We start from the raw sequence: 19,157 nt of genomic DNA, 5'->3' as shown, positions 1-19,157 counted from the left end.
TAACTGTGTGTTAATTGCAGAGTTCAACCAATAGTACTAGAGCAAGAAAAATACTAAAATGGATAAAGTATTACAGCCTTTGTATATACAGGCAATGCCATGGTTGAGGAAGAACTTCTAAGATCAATCCCATTCACAAGCTACAAAAACAATCAAATACCTTGGAATAAACTTAACCAAGGACGTTAAAGATCTCTATGATGAAAATTACAAAACCTTAAAGAAAGAAATAGAAGAGTATACTAAAAAATGGAACAATCTTCCATGCTCATGGATTGGAAGAATCAATATCATCAAAATGTCCATTCTCCCAAAAGCAATTTATACATTCAATGCAATACCAATCAAGATACTGAAGACCTTCTTCTCAGATCTGGAAAAATGATGCTGAAATTCATATGGAGACACAGGAGACTTCAAATAGCTAAAGGAATCTTGTACCAAAAAAAAAAAAAAAAAAACCCACAAAGCCGGAGGCATCACAATACCAGATTTCAGGACATACTACAGGGCAGTTGTTATCAAAACAGCATGGTACTGGTACAGAAACAGATGGATAGACCAATGGAACAGAGTAGAAACACCAGAAATCAACCCAAACATCTACAGCCAACTTATATTTGATCAAGGATCCAAAACCAATCCCTGGAGTAAGGACAGTCTATTCAATAAATGGTGCTGGGAAAATTGGATTTCCACATGCAGAATCATGAAACAAGACCCCTACCTTTCACCTTACACAAAAATTCACTCAACATGGATTAAAGACTTAAACCTATGACCCAACACCATCAAATTATTAGAGAGCATTGGAAAAACCCTGCAAGATATAGGTACTGGCAAAGACTTCTTGGAAAAGACCCCAGAAGCACAGGCAGTCAACACCAAATTAACATTTGGGATTGCATCAAATTGAGAAGTTTCTGTACTGCAAAAGAAACAGTCAGGAAAGTGAAGAGGCAACCGACAGAATGGGAAAAAATATTTGCAAACTGTGCAACAGATAAAGGGTTGATAACCGGAATCTACAAAGAAACCAAGAAACTCCACAACATCAAAACAAACAACCCACTTAAGAGATGGGCCAAGGACCTCAATAGACATTTTTCAAAAGAGGAAATCCAAATGGCCAACAGGCACATGAAAAAATGTTCAAGATCACTAGCAATCAGGGAAATGCAAATCAAAACCACAATAAGGTTTCACCTCACCCCGGTGAGAATGGTTCACATACAGAAATCTACCAACAATAGATGCTGGCGAGGATGTGGGGAAAAAGGGACACTAACCCACTGTTGGTGGGAATGCAAACTGGTTAAGCCACTATGGAAGTCAGTCTGGAGAATCCTCAGAAACCTGAATATAACCCTACCATACAACCCAGCCATACCACTCCTTGGAATTTACCCAAAGGAAATGAAATTGGCAAATAAAAAAAGCTGTCTGCACATTAATGTTTATTGCAGCTCAATTCACAATAGCTAAGACCTGGAACCAACCCAAATGCCCATCAACAGTAGACTGGATAAATACATTATGGGACATGTACTCTATCAAATACTATACAGCAGTCAAAAACAATGAAACCTGGTCATTTGCAACAAGATGGATGAATCTGGAAAACATCATGCTGAGTGAACTAAGCCAGTCCCAAAGGGACAAATATCATATGTTCTCCCTGATTGGTGACAACTAACTGAGCACCAAAGGGGAAACCTGTTGAAGTGAAATGAACACTATGAGAAACAGTGACTTGATCAGCTCTTGTCCTGACTGTTGATGTACAATGTAACTGTCTTTTTAATCCTTAATGACAAATGTGTAATATTACATAAAGTTCTGTTCACTTTGAGTTATTACGCTGCTCAATCCAGTTTAAAATTCAAATCTTATTTGGAATTTTAAAAAGTCTTCCCCCATGGTATGAAGTTAGGAGAGACAGCTCCTCTTTCTGTTTCCAGATCTAGCTCTTCTGGTGTGTTAAGTTAGGTAGTAAGTGGAAAAAAGGCTAACATCTCTTTGCTTAAATATCTGTTGTAGTAGTTCACATTCTGTTGCTGTACACTGCCTTCATAACCAGCACTATCTATAAGAGTGGCTCAAAAGAGTTGCCTTTTTGGATCAAGATCAGTTATATATTTTACAGTAACTTTGATCTTGCATTTTCCTATTATAACAGGGTCTCTTATGAAGCCTTATTAGATTAAAAGTAAGATCATTTAAATTACTCTATTTCTTGAAATAATGTTGTGATGCTTTAAAAAACATGTGTTTTGTCATTCTGCATGCTGACTCTAAATCTGCTCAATTATAATCTCATTCTCCAATCTGGATCTTGCTCATTTTTTTTTTCACCTGCTCTTTAAGCACAGAAGTTCATTCAATCTATTGAAAAGCAGTCAATTGGGCCTTAGGGGCTGGTTTCTGGTTAGGTAAGCATTTTAAGTCTGTTTTTAGTGATTCTATTGGAGCTCTCCTCATGGATTTCAGACTGTAAACTTGTATGCCATCTTGCAAGAGTATCACCAATTAGTCTCATATTTGCCAGAGATGTTGTTTAATATAGCTTATCTTTATTCTGCATTCAGGAGATTTTGACACTAGTGAAAATGCTGGTGTGTGTGTGTGTGTATGTGTGTGTATGTGTCTGTGTGTTCTATAAATGAAGGCAAGTGATAATTTTTGGTTTTCTTTTTGAAAATTTTGATCACTTGATGTCAGTTGCTGCGTAATTTTTTCCTCCCTGTTCTCATTGTCTTATTGTTAGTATCATTTAGGAATCTCTTTTAGGTCAGTGTGATCACTGTTACTACTACTTATTTTTGGACATAGCTATATCTTCAATTTTATAGCTATATCTTCAATTAAAGTTCTAGTGGATGGTATATTTTGCCATTTTTGCTCTTTTCTTATAAAATGCACATCCTTGTGCATTGTTTGAAATGTAAAAGGAAACATTAAGGAAGGTGAATAATACCTTGCCTTTTGAATTTATTCTTGGTCATTAACTTTCTGTTGACAATGAAACATGAGTTGAAGAGACTGAGCAGAAGTTTTGTGAATATTGCTAATTCCAACATCAGTATTATAATTGTCCATGTATGAATTGATGATCATATGTCTGGGCTACAACTTCAGACTAGCTCTCATATCAAACAAATACATCGACAGACCTGTCATCAATAAACAGCCTTCAGGTAGGTCACAGTTTAGAATATATCCAAAGCTAGACTACAGCTGAAATATAAGCACAGAATTTTTATTCATCTTGTTATTAAAAAATATAGATAATGTTGAATGCTGATATAGTAAAAATGGCTGTGTATATTTTTTATTTATATAAAAGGAACAGATTCCATGTATTTCTTACATATAACTTTGAGAACATAATGATATATATGATCTGACCTCTTCCATCTTTTCTTATTTTTCTTTGACTTTTTTGTGATGACATATTTTCAATTTATTTTATGATCAAAATATAGCTACATCCCTGTAGTATATCATGAAATCTGGTATTGTGATGTTTCTGGCTTTGTTTTTGCTGTTAGATTTTTTTAAATATTCAGGGTCTCTTGTGAATTTTAGTAGGAGGAAATAAATAATAAAGTTCAAGAAGAAATAAACAAAACTGAAACCAAACAATTCCACAAAAGATCAGTAGAATGTAAAGCTAGTTTTTTTTTAAAGATTTATTTATTTATTTGAAAGGCAGAATTTCACAGAGAGAGAAGGAGAGGCAGAGAGGTCTTCCACCTGCTGTTTCACTCCCCAATTAGCTGCAATGGCTGGAGCTGCGCTGAACCGAAGCCAGGAGCCAGGAACCTCCTCTGGGTCTCCCAAGTGGGTGCAGGGGCCCCAGGACTTGGGCCATCCTCCGCCGCTTTCCCAGGCCATAGCAGAGAGCTGGATCAGAAGTGGAGCAGCCAGGATGTGAACCAGCGCCCATATGGAATGACGGCACTTTGGGCCAGGGCATTAACCCACTGTGCCACAGTGCCACCCCAAGAGCTTTTTTTTTTTTTTTTAAAGAGAAACTAAACAAGATTGATACATCATTGACCCAAATAACATATAAATAATATATATATTTATATATATGAAGAGACTCAAATGAATCAAATCAGAGATGAAAAAGGAAATCTAATAACAGACACCTCAGGAAAAAAAAAAAAATTGCCAGAAATTACCACCAAGAGCTATATGCCAATAAGTTTGAAAATCTAAAAGAAATGGATAGATTTCTGGACACATACAATCTACAAAAATTGAATCATGAGGACACAGAAAATCTAAACAGATCAATAACTAAGATGGATATTGAATCATTAGTTTAGACACTTTCAAGAAAGAAAAGTCCAGGATCGTTGGCTTCACTGTTGAATTCTATCAGACTTTTAAAGAGCTAACTCCAATTCTCCTCAAATTATTCAACACAATTGAAAGGGAGGCCAGTAACATCTTATTTCCTAAGCCAGAAAAATATACAACAGAGAAAGAGAATTATAGACCAATATTGTTGATGAACATAAATGCAAAAATCCTCAGCATTATACTAGCTAACTGAATCCAACAAAACAACACATTAGAAAGATCAATCACCTGGACCAAGCAAGATTTATACCTGTCATGCAAGGATGGTTGAACATTCGTTTTGTTTACTTATACAGTGTAGCACTTTGTTTACACAATGTCTGTCATGTCTTCAATTTCAACACATATTGAAGAAAGTATATATAAGTAAAGATCATCTTCCCATAGCTTCCTGTGTAATATTCTCCATATTTGAAATCTAGTAATAGGTGAGAAACTTTCTGAACAATTAAATCACAATTAAATTAAATATTTGCATTTCTATTACAAAAGCAATACTCATGATATTTCTTTTTTAATGAAAACACAAGTCCTAGGCTTAGGATGTGTGTGTAACTTTAAACATATGCTCAGATGCAACAAAATATCTACTTTTGGATAAGGCAGTTAATAAACTTAAAAAAGGAATACTCTAATTTCTTGAAAACAGCTGTGTATATGAAATGAAGGCAAAGATTCTTTGATTTCATCCAAATAAAACAAGGGAAAACTTTCAAAAGGTGGTTAACCACATGCATTTGTGTGTTTTTTCCTCTCAAAATGTATTCCCTATTCAGCTTATGTCAGGTTGTTGAGTGTAAGAACTATAGAATAGGCTATATCGCCATTCTTTCTCCATTAATATGTTTAACTGGTATACCTTTAGCCTACTTAAACATAATGGACTAAATGTCTTCACCACCCAAGGCAATAGGTAGATTATATATACACACACACCCCACATATCGTAAGTCATCAGCACAATCTGTTCGGTGAATTTGAGCTACTTCACGTTAGAATTGGCCAGTGATTCTGCTTAGGCTTACAACCCAGCAACCAGCTATTTGTCCAAAAATTCTCTATATTCTAAAATTAATTATGCAGGGCATAAAGTCCTTTCTTTTCTATAAATGCAATGTTTAAAATATTATTTCTAAACATTTGAATGTAAAATAACTTTAGCACAGACATATAGATATTTATTAAATGGGAAAATATTTATATTTATATTTATGGCTGATATGGACAGAAAAAAACAACCTAGTAACTCAGTAGCTCTTAAAACACACAGGAATTACAATCACTAACTTAAAAGTGGTTGTGAAGGCGTAGTGTTATAATGTGATAAACGCTCTACAAGTTGCTTAAACTACTTTAGAATTTTTTCCAATATTATTTTCTTTATTTTGCAAGACTAGAATTTCCATTTAATGCGAGTTGTGTTCTTTTCAAACTAAGCTTTGAGGAATCTGAATTAAGTTTATTTACATGGAATTTGCGGGTTTCAAAATATATATTCTAGGGCCGGCTCTGTGGCTCACTTGGTTAATCCTCCGCCTGTGGCACTGGTATCCGATATGGGTGCAGGGTTCTACTCCCAGTTGCTCCTCATCCAGTCCAGCTCTCTGCTGTAGCCCAGGAAGATAGTGGAGGATGGCTCCCTGCACCCGCATGGGAGACCAGGAAGAAGCACTTGGCTCCTAGATTTGGATCAGCGTAGCTCCTGCCACAGTAGCCATTTAGGGGGTGAACCAATGGAAGGACGACCTTTCTTTCTGTCTCTCTCTCTCCCTCACGGTCTAACGCTATCTGTCAAATTAAAAAAAAATACATATTCTGCTTTTAACATAAATTGTCCTAATTATTCTGTTTAGATGATGCCTTTAATTCTTCTCCGAATAATCAGTGTATTCATATACTATCACCAAATAGGAGTAATTAAAAAGTTTTGATATGTTCTCCCTGATCAGTGACAACTAACTGAGCACCAAAAAGGAAACCTGTTGAAGTGAAGTGGACACTATGAAAAACAATGACTTGATCAGCCCTTGCCCTGACTGTCGAGGAACAACTTAATACTTTACTCCTTTTAGTAATTTTGTATTCTACTTACTACTATTGGTTGAACTCTGTAATTAACACACAATTATTCTTAGGTGTTTAAATTTAACTGAAAAGTGATCCCTGTTAAATATAAGACTGGGAATAAGAGAGGGAGGAGATGTACAGTTCAGCACATGCTCAATCTGACTTGCCACAAACGGTAGAGTTAGAAACGTGCCAGGGGATTCCAATTCAATCCCATCAAGGTGGCATGTACCAATGCCATCTCACTAGTCAAAGTGATCAATTTCAGTTCATAATTGATCATAATGATAGGTCTAAGAGTCAAAGGGATAACATAAACAAGACTAGTGTCTGCTAATACTAACTGATAGAATTAAGAAGGAGAGAACCATCCAACATGGGAAGTGGGATACACAGCAGACGCATAGAATAGCAGATGTTCTAAACAGCATTCTGGCCTCAGAATCAGCCCTTAAGGTATTCTGATTCGGCTAAAAAACCCATGAGAATATTTCAGGCATGGAAAGCCAAAACACTCTGGCAAAAAAAAAAAAAAAAAAAATGGTGACCTAAATGAAAGATCTCTGTGAGTGAGATCCCAGCAGAAAGAACAGATCATCAAAAAGGAGGTACCTTTCTCTGAAGGGGGGAGAGAACTTCCACTTTGACTATGACCTTGTCTAAATATGATCAGAGTCAGTGAACTCAAAAGGTTTCCATAGCCTTGGCAACTCATGACAAGAGCCTAGGGAGGCTGGCACAGCGGCTCAATAGGCTATCCTCCACCTAGCAGTGCCGGCAAACTGGGTTCTAGTCCCGGTCGGGGTGCCGGATTCTGTCCCGGTTGGCCCTCTTCCAGGCCAGCTCTCTGCTGTGGCCCAGGAAGTCAGTGGAGGATGGCCCAAATGCTTGGGCCCTGCACCCCATGGGAGACCAGGAGAAGTACCTGGCTCCTGCTTTTGGATCAGTGCAGTGCGCCAGCCGCAGTGCGCCAGCCGTGGCGGCCATTGGAGGGTGAACCAACGGCAAAAAGGAAGACCTTTCTCTCTGTCCCTCTCTCTCTCACTGTCCACTCTGCTTGAAAAAAAAAAAAAAAATCCTAGGGAGATTACTGCTGCCAGAAGCAAGAGTGTCAATTTGTTAAGTCGACAACAGGAGTCACTGTGCACTTATTCCTCATGTAGGATCTCTGTCCTTAATGTGTTGAACTATGTGAATTAATGCTATAACTAGTATTCAAACAGTACTTTACACTTTGTGTTTCTGTGTGGAAGCAAACTGTTGAAATCTTTACTTAGTATATACTAAATTGATCTTCTGTATATAAAGAGAATTGAAAATGAATCTTGATGTGAATGGGATGGAAGAGGGAGTGAGAGATGGGAGGGTTGGAGGTAGGAGGGAAGTTTTGGAGGGAAAAAGCTGTACTTTGGAAATTTATATTTATTAAATAAAAGTTTAAAAAAAGTTTTGATAGGCATGTATTTGAGCTGGAAGAATAATATAAATGTCTCTGTATAGTTTACATCTATAAAGAAAGCTATGCAAAAGGAGCTGAAAGGTAAGGAACATTACCACAGACACAAAGCACTTCAATAATACAATGCTTGGTGTATGAATTAATGCATTCAATGTCCTTGAAAGGAAAAAGTAAACAAGATTAAACAAAATCAAAAGCTGGTTTTCTAACAAAAGAGATCAGGGAATTAGTAATGATTTTAGAAAGAAGGACTACTGAAATAATCTGAAGATTGTACAGTTATGGAACTGGTGTAGATTTAATGATATCTCTGTAAATTGATGGAAAACCTGTGGTTTTCAAATTTATTCTCGTTTATCTTGACTCAGAACTTTCAAAAAATAAAAGAATAATTCTCATCTTTCACTCTGCTTCACTAACAAACTGTTGTCACACCAGGAAAGGCAATTCTTTCTTTTTAACTTTTATTTAATAAATATAAATTTCCAAAGTAGAACTTTTGAATTATAGTGGCTTTTTCCCCTATAACATCCCTCCCACCTGCAACCATCCCATCTCCCACTCCCTCTTCCATCTCATTCACATAAAGATTCATTTTCAATTATCTTTATATACAGAAGATTGATTTAAGATATACTAAGTAAAACAGAAAAGACAATTCTTATGGTTTTGGAATTTGAATTCAAAGAAATGGACTTACAAAGTTAGAAGGCAAAGAGTATAATGGAATTTATAATATTAAATATAACAGAGTTGGGCATTTGACACTTGGGTTAAGAAACTCTATGGATGGCCACATCTTGTATCAGAGTGCATAGATCTGAGTCACCATTCTGCCCTGGGAGTCATCAGGTGATAGGTGATGAACTTGGGTCTATGTGACCTTCATGGCAGACCCCAGTGGAGTTTCTGGCTTTGTCTTGGTCCAGTGGCTTCTCTTGCATGCATTTGGGGAATGAATCAGAAGTTGGAAATTTTCCCTTTCTTTCTGTCCATCTATCTCTCTGTCTTTCCAATAAACAATAGTAACAATGATAAAATTATTATAATACTGAGGTTTGAAAAGATATAATATGTTAAAGTTATTTTGAATAATATATAATCTCTACCTTTATAATTTAATACAATTTCTCACTTATGTATTTGTGATAGATGTCTGATATTCATTATATTGTAACCTATTTTTTAAAATCTATGTAAAGCAACATTGTAAGACAATAAACATGGAGATCTCAGTAATTGTAATTAAGCATTTAAACTCTGGTAATTGATATAGCTGTAATTGTGGTAGAACCACATATGTCACCCGCAGCTCACCTCCAATTCAAAGTGCAAGTATAGTCCTCTACAGAATCTTTATAAAATGATACAGCAGTTTCTTCATTGAACACCAACAAAATGAATGAGACATTAGGAAGGAAATTTTGTTCACTATAGAAATGTCATGAGCTATAGACTGATGATATTAACTTATTTCCATATTCCCTTAATGATGTCTCAGGCAAAACTTTGCATGGTAAATATTGTCCTTTGCACATTTTTATATTCTAGATAAAAACATGAAAATTATCTTATATATTCTCTCCAAGGATTTAAAACATTTCTCTAATTTTTGCACAAGTCTACTGGGAGGCACATACAGTTTAGCCAGTGCTTTGAAATTATTCATGCAACTCACTTATTGCTTTCTTTCTAAAGGATGCCAAAATTCTTCCCCTTTCTCTTTTGATTGCTTCTTTTCTTTCTTTTTTGATTAGTCCCATGTTGGACAATGTTTCATGCTGCTAAGAAATATAATTCTATTTTTACCTTAGATGAATATGCATTATGATTTAAAATATATTTCATTTATTTAGCCCTTTTTAGGATAATGTCCAATTACAATTTTTAAACTATGCTCTAGATGATGTTATGTCTGCATTGAACTTTGAAGATATGTTTTATGATCGGCATTTATTTAAGAAACATAACTTGTTATGTGATAATTTTAAAGTTCTGTTTAGTTCCTATTTTGTTTTCTCAATTGGTGTTCACTATATAATCTGTGTAAGCCATATGTTTTTAAAAATCATGTTGGGCAGACAAATATTTTGAAAATACAGGGTTTTTTTATATTCATGCTTGTAGTTCTTACAATTGCTCACCTTTTTATGAGCAAAAATTACTAATTGTGTACTCAAATTAGCAAAATAATAATATTTACATCAGTGGTTAAATTATTTTATTTTTAAACTAAATAAACAACCTATTTTTCATTGTTTTATGGATACCTAAATCCAACAAGATGCATCTAAGAATTTTTAAATTTAATAATGAAGCTTAAATATTTCAAACCTTAATACTAACACTAGATGTACAGAGAATTTCAAAGCCTCATGCAAAATTAAATTAAAGATAAATTTTGTATGAAATTTGAGAGAATAGAAGAGTCAGGAGGAAGAAGAGTGAAAGCAGGGGAGAGAGGGAGCATAGTGTGAGAAGAATCACTGTTTTCCTAAATCTGTATACATGAAATACCTGAAATCTGCATGCCTTAAATGAAATTTAGAAAAATAAAAATATATTTATTTAAATAATATTTTTGAAATGCATATGTATAAGGGATATTCAAATAGTTCAGGAAATATCTGTATTATAAAAAAACTATAGGAGGATTTCAATATTACTTACACCAAAATAAATGTATCTTTTAATTCCATTATTTCAAAAGCTTTCTGAAGTCCTTTCATATATCATTCTAGTATTCACAAGAGTAAATCCTCAGGATAATTAAGTACTATTTCAGTAATTCACAGGTCTTCTCTCTCAGTTTTAAATGTTTCTCCTCCAGGATGTACTAAATTTAATATGGATCTTGCCCTTACTCTAATGTATCCACTTTCCCTCAGTTTTTTTCCATAGATAACAATTTTACCTATGGATGAAAGTTTCCTTCTTTCTACTTACCTATTTGTAACTCTCCCCCTTTTTTAGAGGATGAATCTTGATATTACATCATTGAGCTTAGATTCACAGAATGTTAGAAATGAAATACAGGATAAAGAGAAGATCTCTTTTAAAGTAGAAATAGCAAACAATATTTATGTCTAGATTGCGGAAATAAAATGAATTTAATTTGTAACCTTCTAATTCAGGACACTTAAAAGATTTATTTATTTTTTGTTTATTTGAAAGAGATACAGAGAAAGAGGGAAAGGAAGAGAGAGAGAAGAGAGAGTGTGAGAAAGAGAGAGAGAGAGAATCTTCTATCTATAGGTTCATTTCACATATATCCACAATGACTCGCCAGGGCCAGACCAGGCTGAAGCCAGGAGCCAACAGCTACATCCCAGTCTCCCAGATGCGTTCAGGGTCCCAAGCACTTGAGCTATCTTCCCCTCTTTTCCCAGGTGCATTAGCAGGAAGCTAGATCAGAAATTGAGCATCTGGATTTTGAACCAGAGCCTATATGGAATGTTAATGTCAACATCAGGTGCTTAACCTGCTATGCCATAATGCCAGTCCTAATTCAGGATATGTCTATATTATTGGTGGTTTTGATTCTAAAAAAATGAATTTTTGTGTGTATTATTCATCTTACTAGCAGAATAAATTTTGTGAGTCCTGACTATGGGCCTGAAAGAAATCTTTAATTTATCATTTTGTAAGAGCACACATAGCTATTATATTACCTGATATCAGGAGTCAGAGAGAATGCAGATTGAGGTCGATATTCATCTGTTGGCAACATATTCACTTTATATTAAGGAAACTAAATGCCCATAGCTTAGGTTGGTATAACCCTTAACTTAAAGTCTTAATAAATAAGTAAACTTCACAGTTACAACTTTAAAGACATTCATGCTGTCTGACAACCAAAGGATTCTTTCCTGAATCCTTGCAAAGTAAACCAGAATTGTAAATGTTCCATGGTTTATCCAACACTAGATAAATTGACATAGGTAATAAGGTAGCTAGAGAGTAGTAACCAAATAACCTACCTGTATTAGCCAAACCTGGTTCTCTTGTGCTGCAGAAAATCTAAAAACACCACAATTTTCATGAAACTGACATCCTGATCTGCTATTCAAAACTGGACAAAAATCATCAAAATGGCTTCCAACTGGGTCCCTGCGATTTCCATACATATTTTGTAAAATTTTTATAATGAGATTACTGTGGCTGTAAATCATACCCCCAACACGCACTTGATGAACAGCACGTCCAAGTCTTCCAAAAAAGGTCAAATAAAGGGAAGTACTCAAGCTTCTCCCTCTATGACCATTAAGTTAAACACCACCCCTCAGATATCAAATCCTATGCCTCCAGATCATAAGAAGATATTACCCCAAAACTCACTGGGCACAGTCATTCACAAGCATGTCCCTGGTCCCTTTTGAGTGTACTTTTGCTTAGTTAACAACAAATATTGTTCCTCTGCTAACTTCTAATTTGCATCCCATCCTCAATTCTTTCTTGAATCAGACAAGATCCTGGACCTAGCTATCTGATGACAATTGTGATTAGTTCATTAAGAAGCAAGTGAAAGCCCATCAAGAAATTGTTGAGTTTTTCCCATGCTTGAGAATTTTGGTTTTGTTCTTCATGTCTTTCATTTACTCATTCCAATCCAATATATTCTAACTACATCTCTTAACTCAGTAGTGTCTGCTCCCTCTGGTGACTGTTGCAAGTAAAGATGACAAAAGCCAAGTGCCCCATCACATAATTTACTACCCTCACAGATGAGTGTTTTTTCCCCATACTGTAAGCCACAACCTATATATGGCAAAAGAGTTCTTTCATCTTCCTAAAAATGCTTGCTGCCTCTCTGGAAAACCCTTTGAAATATACCTATCTTCACATTCTTGGCTCAAATACCTACCCGACCCTGACACTATCACCCTTCTTACTTACTTTGGGGTAACATTCTCTGTCGTTTGTTGCTTTTTTGTTATATCCCATCCACGGCAACACACAGAATAAGGGATGGATGTTGTCCTGAGACATGATTTATGAGAGCCCTAAAGAATACTCCATTTGAGTTCTTTTATAGTTTTCAAAAGAACTGTCTTCCTTCCCCTGGACTGACAACTTTCAGAAGTATTTTGTCAGTCATAAGGAACCTCTACAGACAGGACATGAATTGTCAAGCTGGCTACTGCCTTATTAAGGTACTAAAAATTAGATCTAAGGTCTTTTATGGTAAACACCATACAGTATCCCACATGGAAACTATGCATGAATTTCAAAATTTCTCACTAAAATAAACTCATATTTCAATTGTTTTCCATGAAATCTTAAAAGTGTCTCCATATGTCTTTTTAAATGTAGCAAATTTATCAAAACTAAAAGTATCCCTCTGAACTTATAAGTAACTTTCCAAAAAAATTTGATGAAGAACATAACAATACATTTTCTTTCTGAATCCATATATATTCCTATTTGTGCACATACTAGCTACATTCTGATCCTTAATCCTTATATTTTATGCTATCATGAAGTTATATTTTATTTATCGTGACATGTTTGGTTATTTTTTTTTTTGACAGGCAGAGTGGACAATGAGAGAGAGAGACAGAGAGAAAGGTATTCCTTTTCCTTTGGTTCATCCGCAATGGCTGCTGTGGCCAGCATGCTGTGGCCAGTGCACCACACTGATCTGAAGCCAGGAGCCAGGTGCTTATCCTTGTCTCCCATGTGGGTACAGGGCCCAAGGACTTGGGCCATCCTCCACTGTACTCCCGGGCCACAGCAGAGAGCTGGAATGGAAGAGGGGCAACCGGGACAGAATCCGGTGCCCCAACCGGGACTAGAACCCGGTGTGCCAGCGCTGCAGGGGGAGGATTAGCCTACTAAGTCATGGCGCCGGCCTGGCCTGGTTAATTTAAAATAAAAAAAGAGAAGAGCTCAAAAGTTCCTTATGGTCATCACTGGTCATCATTGTTGTTTTATTAGCACTTAGTTGTTAAAGACCAGCAATACAAACTATGTGATTTTCCAGAGCTAGAACAACAAAAGACACAGAGAGTCAGAAACAGTAGGATAAAAATCAAGATCGAGAACTAGATAGAATGAGTGCTATTAAACAGTGAGCAAAGGACAGTGGAATCTTTTCGTTTACACTTTTACTCACTTCCTGGGACCTACTAACCAATAATCTTTGTTATATTATTAGTTTAACTCTTGTATTGTACTCCTTTGTTCACTCCAGAAGTTTTGAATGGAGAATTTTGCTTGTCACACTTGGTTGCTGGAAAGATTCTTAATTAGGAAATATCCTTATCTAGTAGCCTCTGAATTCTAAAGAAATAATGAAAAATACAGTCACATAATAGATGAACAATTCTTAGATCACTATTCTGTACAATTTTGTGAGTAGTTATGAGCCAATTCTAATAACAGATGAAATAGCTTATAAAAATAAATAAACATTCCTTCAGTTGAGGAGAAGTTATCAGAGAAAAGGATCACCTTAATTAATTGATTTCAATTCTCCCTTTTATTTCTTGGAAAAATTGAGTGCTGCATATTTGAAAGAGAGCAAATATTCCAAATTTTTCTAATGCCACTGTAAATATGAAATGAAAATTCTGGTTTCACTTTGGAAAATAAAATAGCAAAATCAAATATTTTGTGTAAGATTCCAAAAATGTGAAACTAGGGGCTGGCGCAGTGGCTCACTTGGTTAATCCTCCGCCTGCAGCACTGGCATCCCATATGCATGCAGGGTTCTACCCAGGTTGCTCCTCTACCAGTCCAGCTCTCTGCTGTGGCCTGGGAAGGCAGTGGAGGATGAACCAAGTGCTTGGGCCTCTGCGCCTACATGGGAGACCAGGAAGAAGCACCTGGCTCCTGGCTTCCGTGGCGGCCATTTGAGGAGTGAACCAATGGAAGGACTGTCTCTCTCTCTCACTGTGAAACTCTGTCAAATAAAAAAAAAAAGTAGACCTCTCTCTCTCTCTCTACCTCTCCTTCTCTCTCTGTGTAACTCTGACTTTTAAGTAAAATAAATAAATCTTAAAAAAAATGTGAAATGAGTATCTGAAGAATAGAAAAGTTAGATTAATCCATATTCACTAAGAAAATGGGCTAAAGAGTCCATCTCATTTATAAATATACAAAGATATATATTTATGTTTAAATAAATATTTGAAAGACATTAAATATATTTTAAATTTTTATTCTAGAGTGAAACATGTCAATTTTATTTAGAAAATATGCTCACTAGCAACTACCATAGGCATAATTATCGGCTACGGATTGCTGAGTCCAATATCAGGGTGCATAGTAAAATCTTCATAATCAAACAAATATTTATTTTAAATTGTCAAATACACAAGCTGAATGGGATATATAATTCAGAAGGAGATTCAATGTATGACTAAATTTTATATATATATATATATATATATAATTTGGTTAATTTAACCTTATGATTTGAAATGTATAACTACATTGGAAGGATATTAAGGTAAATCTAGTAATTAAATTAGGGACAAGTTTCAAATAAGAAACAACCCAGGAAAAGAAAATCAGGACATGTTTAAAGCTATTTATTTCTATGCATTTAAATTTGCTTACCTAAATGTGATTCAATCAAAATAGCTATTACATTCTTTCAGATCTAGAAAAAAAATGTTAAAATTCATATGGAAACACACACAAAAAAAACAAGATTAGCTAAAACAATCTTGTACAACAAAAACAAAGCCAAATGCATCACAATACTTGAGTCCAAGACATATGACATGGCATTTATCATCAAAACAACCTGGTACTGGAATAAAAACAGACTAGACCAATGGAACAGAATAGAGATTTCAGAAATCAATCCATGCATATACAACCAACTTATATTTGACAAAGGAGCTAAAATAAATCCCTGGAGCAAGGACGGTTTCTTTAACAAATGGTGCTGGGGAAACTGGATTTCCACATGCAGAAGTATGAAACTAGATCCATACCTTATACCTTACACAGAAATCCTCCCAAAATGTATCAAAGACCTAAATCTGTGACCCGATACACTCAAATTACTAGAGAACATTGAGAACATTTGCCACAGGCAAAGGCTTCTTGAAAAAGACCCCAAAACACAAGCAATCAAAACTCAAATTGATAAATGGGATTACATCAAGCTGAGAAGCTTCTGCACTGCAAAAGAAGCACTCAGCAAAGTGAAGAGGCAACCAACAGAATGGAATAAAACATTTGCAACTGATAAAGGTTAACATCCAGAATTTATAAAGACCTCAAGAAATTCAACAAGAACACAACCAACCCAGTTAAGAAATAGACAAAGGATTTGAACAGGAATTTTTCAAGAGAGGAATTTCAAATGGCCAACAGACACTTGAGAAAATGTTCAGGATCAATAGTCATCAGGCAAATGCAAATAAAAATCATGGTGTGTTTTCACCTCACTCCAGTTAGAATGGTTCTCATACAGAAATCAACAAATGACAAATGCTGGCAAGGATACAGGAAATGTTACCCTTGTCCACTGTTGGTGGAAATGTAAACTGATAATGTGATTGTAGAAGACAGTATGGAGATACTTCAGAAATCTGAATATGGACCTATTAATTAGCCATTCCACTCCTGGGAATTTACCCAATCCAAAATAAATCAGTATATGAAATCATTATCTGTACCTATGTTTGTTGCAGCAAAATTCACAACAGCTAAGATATGGAATCAACCCAAATGTCCATCAACTGTTGACCAGATAAGGAAATTATGGTACATATACACTGTGAAGTACTACCCTGCTGTTACAAAAAATTAAATACTGTCTTTTGTAACACAATGGACACAACTAGAAATCATTATATTTAGGCAAAATAAGCCCATCCCCAAAAGACAGATATATCTTTTTCCTGAACCAAGGCAACTAGTAAGGCACCTGAAATGCAATGTACTGGAATGAAATACACATTTTGATATTTGATGATTGTTTATTGCCTTTGTCTCTTCCATTGAGGAATGGCTTTTTTTTCTCTTCATATCATTGGTTGAACTTTTTTACTTACTGTAGGGTTAATTATACAATCATTAAGTTAATTGAAAATAGATCTCTATAAAAATTAAGAGAGGGAACATTAGAGGGAGAACAAGGGTTGGAGGTTGTGTAGGAGGGAGGGTGGGGGAGAATTATCGATATACTCCTAAATCTGTATATATGAAATACATTAAACATGTATAACTTAAATGAAAATTTTCAAACTTGCCATATTAATATTATGCCAAATTGTGGATGGCAGAAACAAAATTACAATTTAAATGATTACTAAAAATATTTGGTATAGGAATCAATTGTTCCAAAAAATCCATCCAGTAAAAAGTAGCATCAACATTTTGGCAAATTGTCAGAAAAATCAAAATTCAGGAGGTCCCCAAGATCTATAGATTCATAACTCTGAGCATGTGCACCAATTTGAATTTAAGCAATTCTCGAGTATTTCGATTGTGACCACTGATCTGAGATATTCAGTCTTCTCATAAGTTGACAAAAAATGACCTGTCTAGGCAGAGTTCAACTATAGGTGTAGAAACTAATGTATGTATGTTTGTATCTGTGCATTTGATCTTGTTATATTGGAAGCTGATTAACCAATATGACTTAGATTATGTCTTCATGCTTGGTATTCAAGTTTGATATCTGCAGAGCATGCAGTTGAATAGGGAAGAAGAAGGCAGAATAGAAAATCTTAAGAGAAACCTTGAAAATGCATGAAATTGGGACTTGCAGGAGGTACTGCCTCTCACCATGGTGCTCTACATACATTGTAAAGGGCAGGACCCTTTGTCATCCACCATGGCCCAACAGTCTGAGAAGCTAAAGGTAGTTCTAAGGCTTAGTAGAACACTTACAAGTCCGGCTTCTGCTTTGTGACAGAATTTGAATCAGCAAAGGAAGAGCAATGTTGTGAGGTCAAAGTGTTTATTCTGCAGAGGGTGGTGTGGCGTCACACCTAGGAAAGCAGCAGAAGGTGAATAGATCCAGAAGACATTCCTGGCTCTTCACTTCGGTCTGGCCCAGCCCTAGAACTCTGGCCACCAGGGCAGTGAAAGAGCAAATAGAATATATATCTCTCTCCTCATCTCTCCCTCTCACTCACTCTCTGAATACTGACTTTCAAAAAACAAACGGTTTTTCTTCCTTGAAATTGTCAAATCTTCAAGAATCACATATGTGGTCTACATGTACTAGGTAATAGTTCAACAAGTTAGTGAGTGTAAGTTCAATTGTTATGGTATAACTGGGCACAAATAATTCATTTGGCTTAAGGTACATTAGCTTGTGGACATACTTGAAGTTTCAAGATAAAGGGTTTTCACCATGAACACAGTGATATTTTTGAAAGTTACATTCCAACATTTGTAGTACATTACTTAGTTGAATTGTTATTTTACTTCATATTTGGACTGACACCAAAGCATTAGTAGATTAATCTTTGTTTTAGCAGATGATGAAACAAAAGCGTAATTCTGGTTATGGATTTTCTTTATAGGCCATGTAAACAAGCTTTAAGTAAAGCGTAATTAAGAAAGTAATGACATGGCTTTGGCTTTTTAAAATTTTTATTTTAAAGTAGTATCACTTATTGAGTGCCTACTAAATATCTAGTATTGTGATAATGTGGAACTCACATTATCTCACTTCACACGCAATTTATAACACTGCCTGTTTCTAGAGTATTCGTATATGCAATATTTTTTTCATATTTTACAGGTGAGTTATCTGAGTTTATACAATGAGTAAGTAGAGCTCTGAAACAATTCTATCTGTTTCAAAACTCTAAGTCTCTAACCAGAGCATATTATTGTCTCCAACTTTGTATGTTTTACTTAATCATGTCATTCATTTATTGGTACATTTATATTAGCTCACCATCTTTGTTCTGTTTTGTTACTTCTACGCTGAAGATTGCTGTCAGTCAGTCCACTGGGAACATGGTCCTTCTTGTGTTTTCCTCTTATCTTTCTGAAGCTGAGGTCACTGTACCTTCTCACCATTTAGCAGTATTGGATCTCCCTGGTGTTTAAGAATGCCACAGTGATATCATTATAATAGTCCAATAAAGAAATTTTTAAAAATTTAAATTAAAGCAGAAGGACTAGAAACTAAATATTATGAACATTATCTAAGTGATATTGGTATGCTTTTAACTGACAAGTATTGGTAATACCCTGGATGTTTGAAATCAAGAGGAAAAATAGAATCCCGTATGACTATGTTTAAGTGCCTGAAAGAATAGAAGTGCCACTAACT

The sequence above is a fragment of the Oryctolagus cuniculus genome, chromosome 4, assembly GCF_964237555.1.
Source record: "Oryctolagus cuniculus chromosome 4, mOryCun1.1, whole genome shotgun sequence".
NCBI classification, from domain to species: domain Eukaryota; kingdom Metazoa; phylum Chordata; class Mammalia; order Lagomorpha; family Leporidae; genus Oryctolagus; species Oryctolagus cuniculus.
This window is presented reverse-complemented; position numbering follows the sequence as displayed.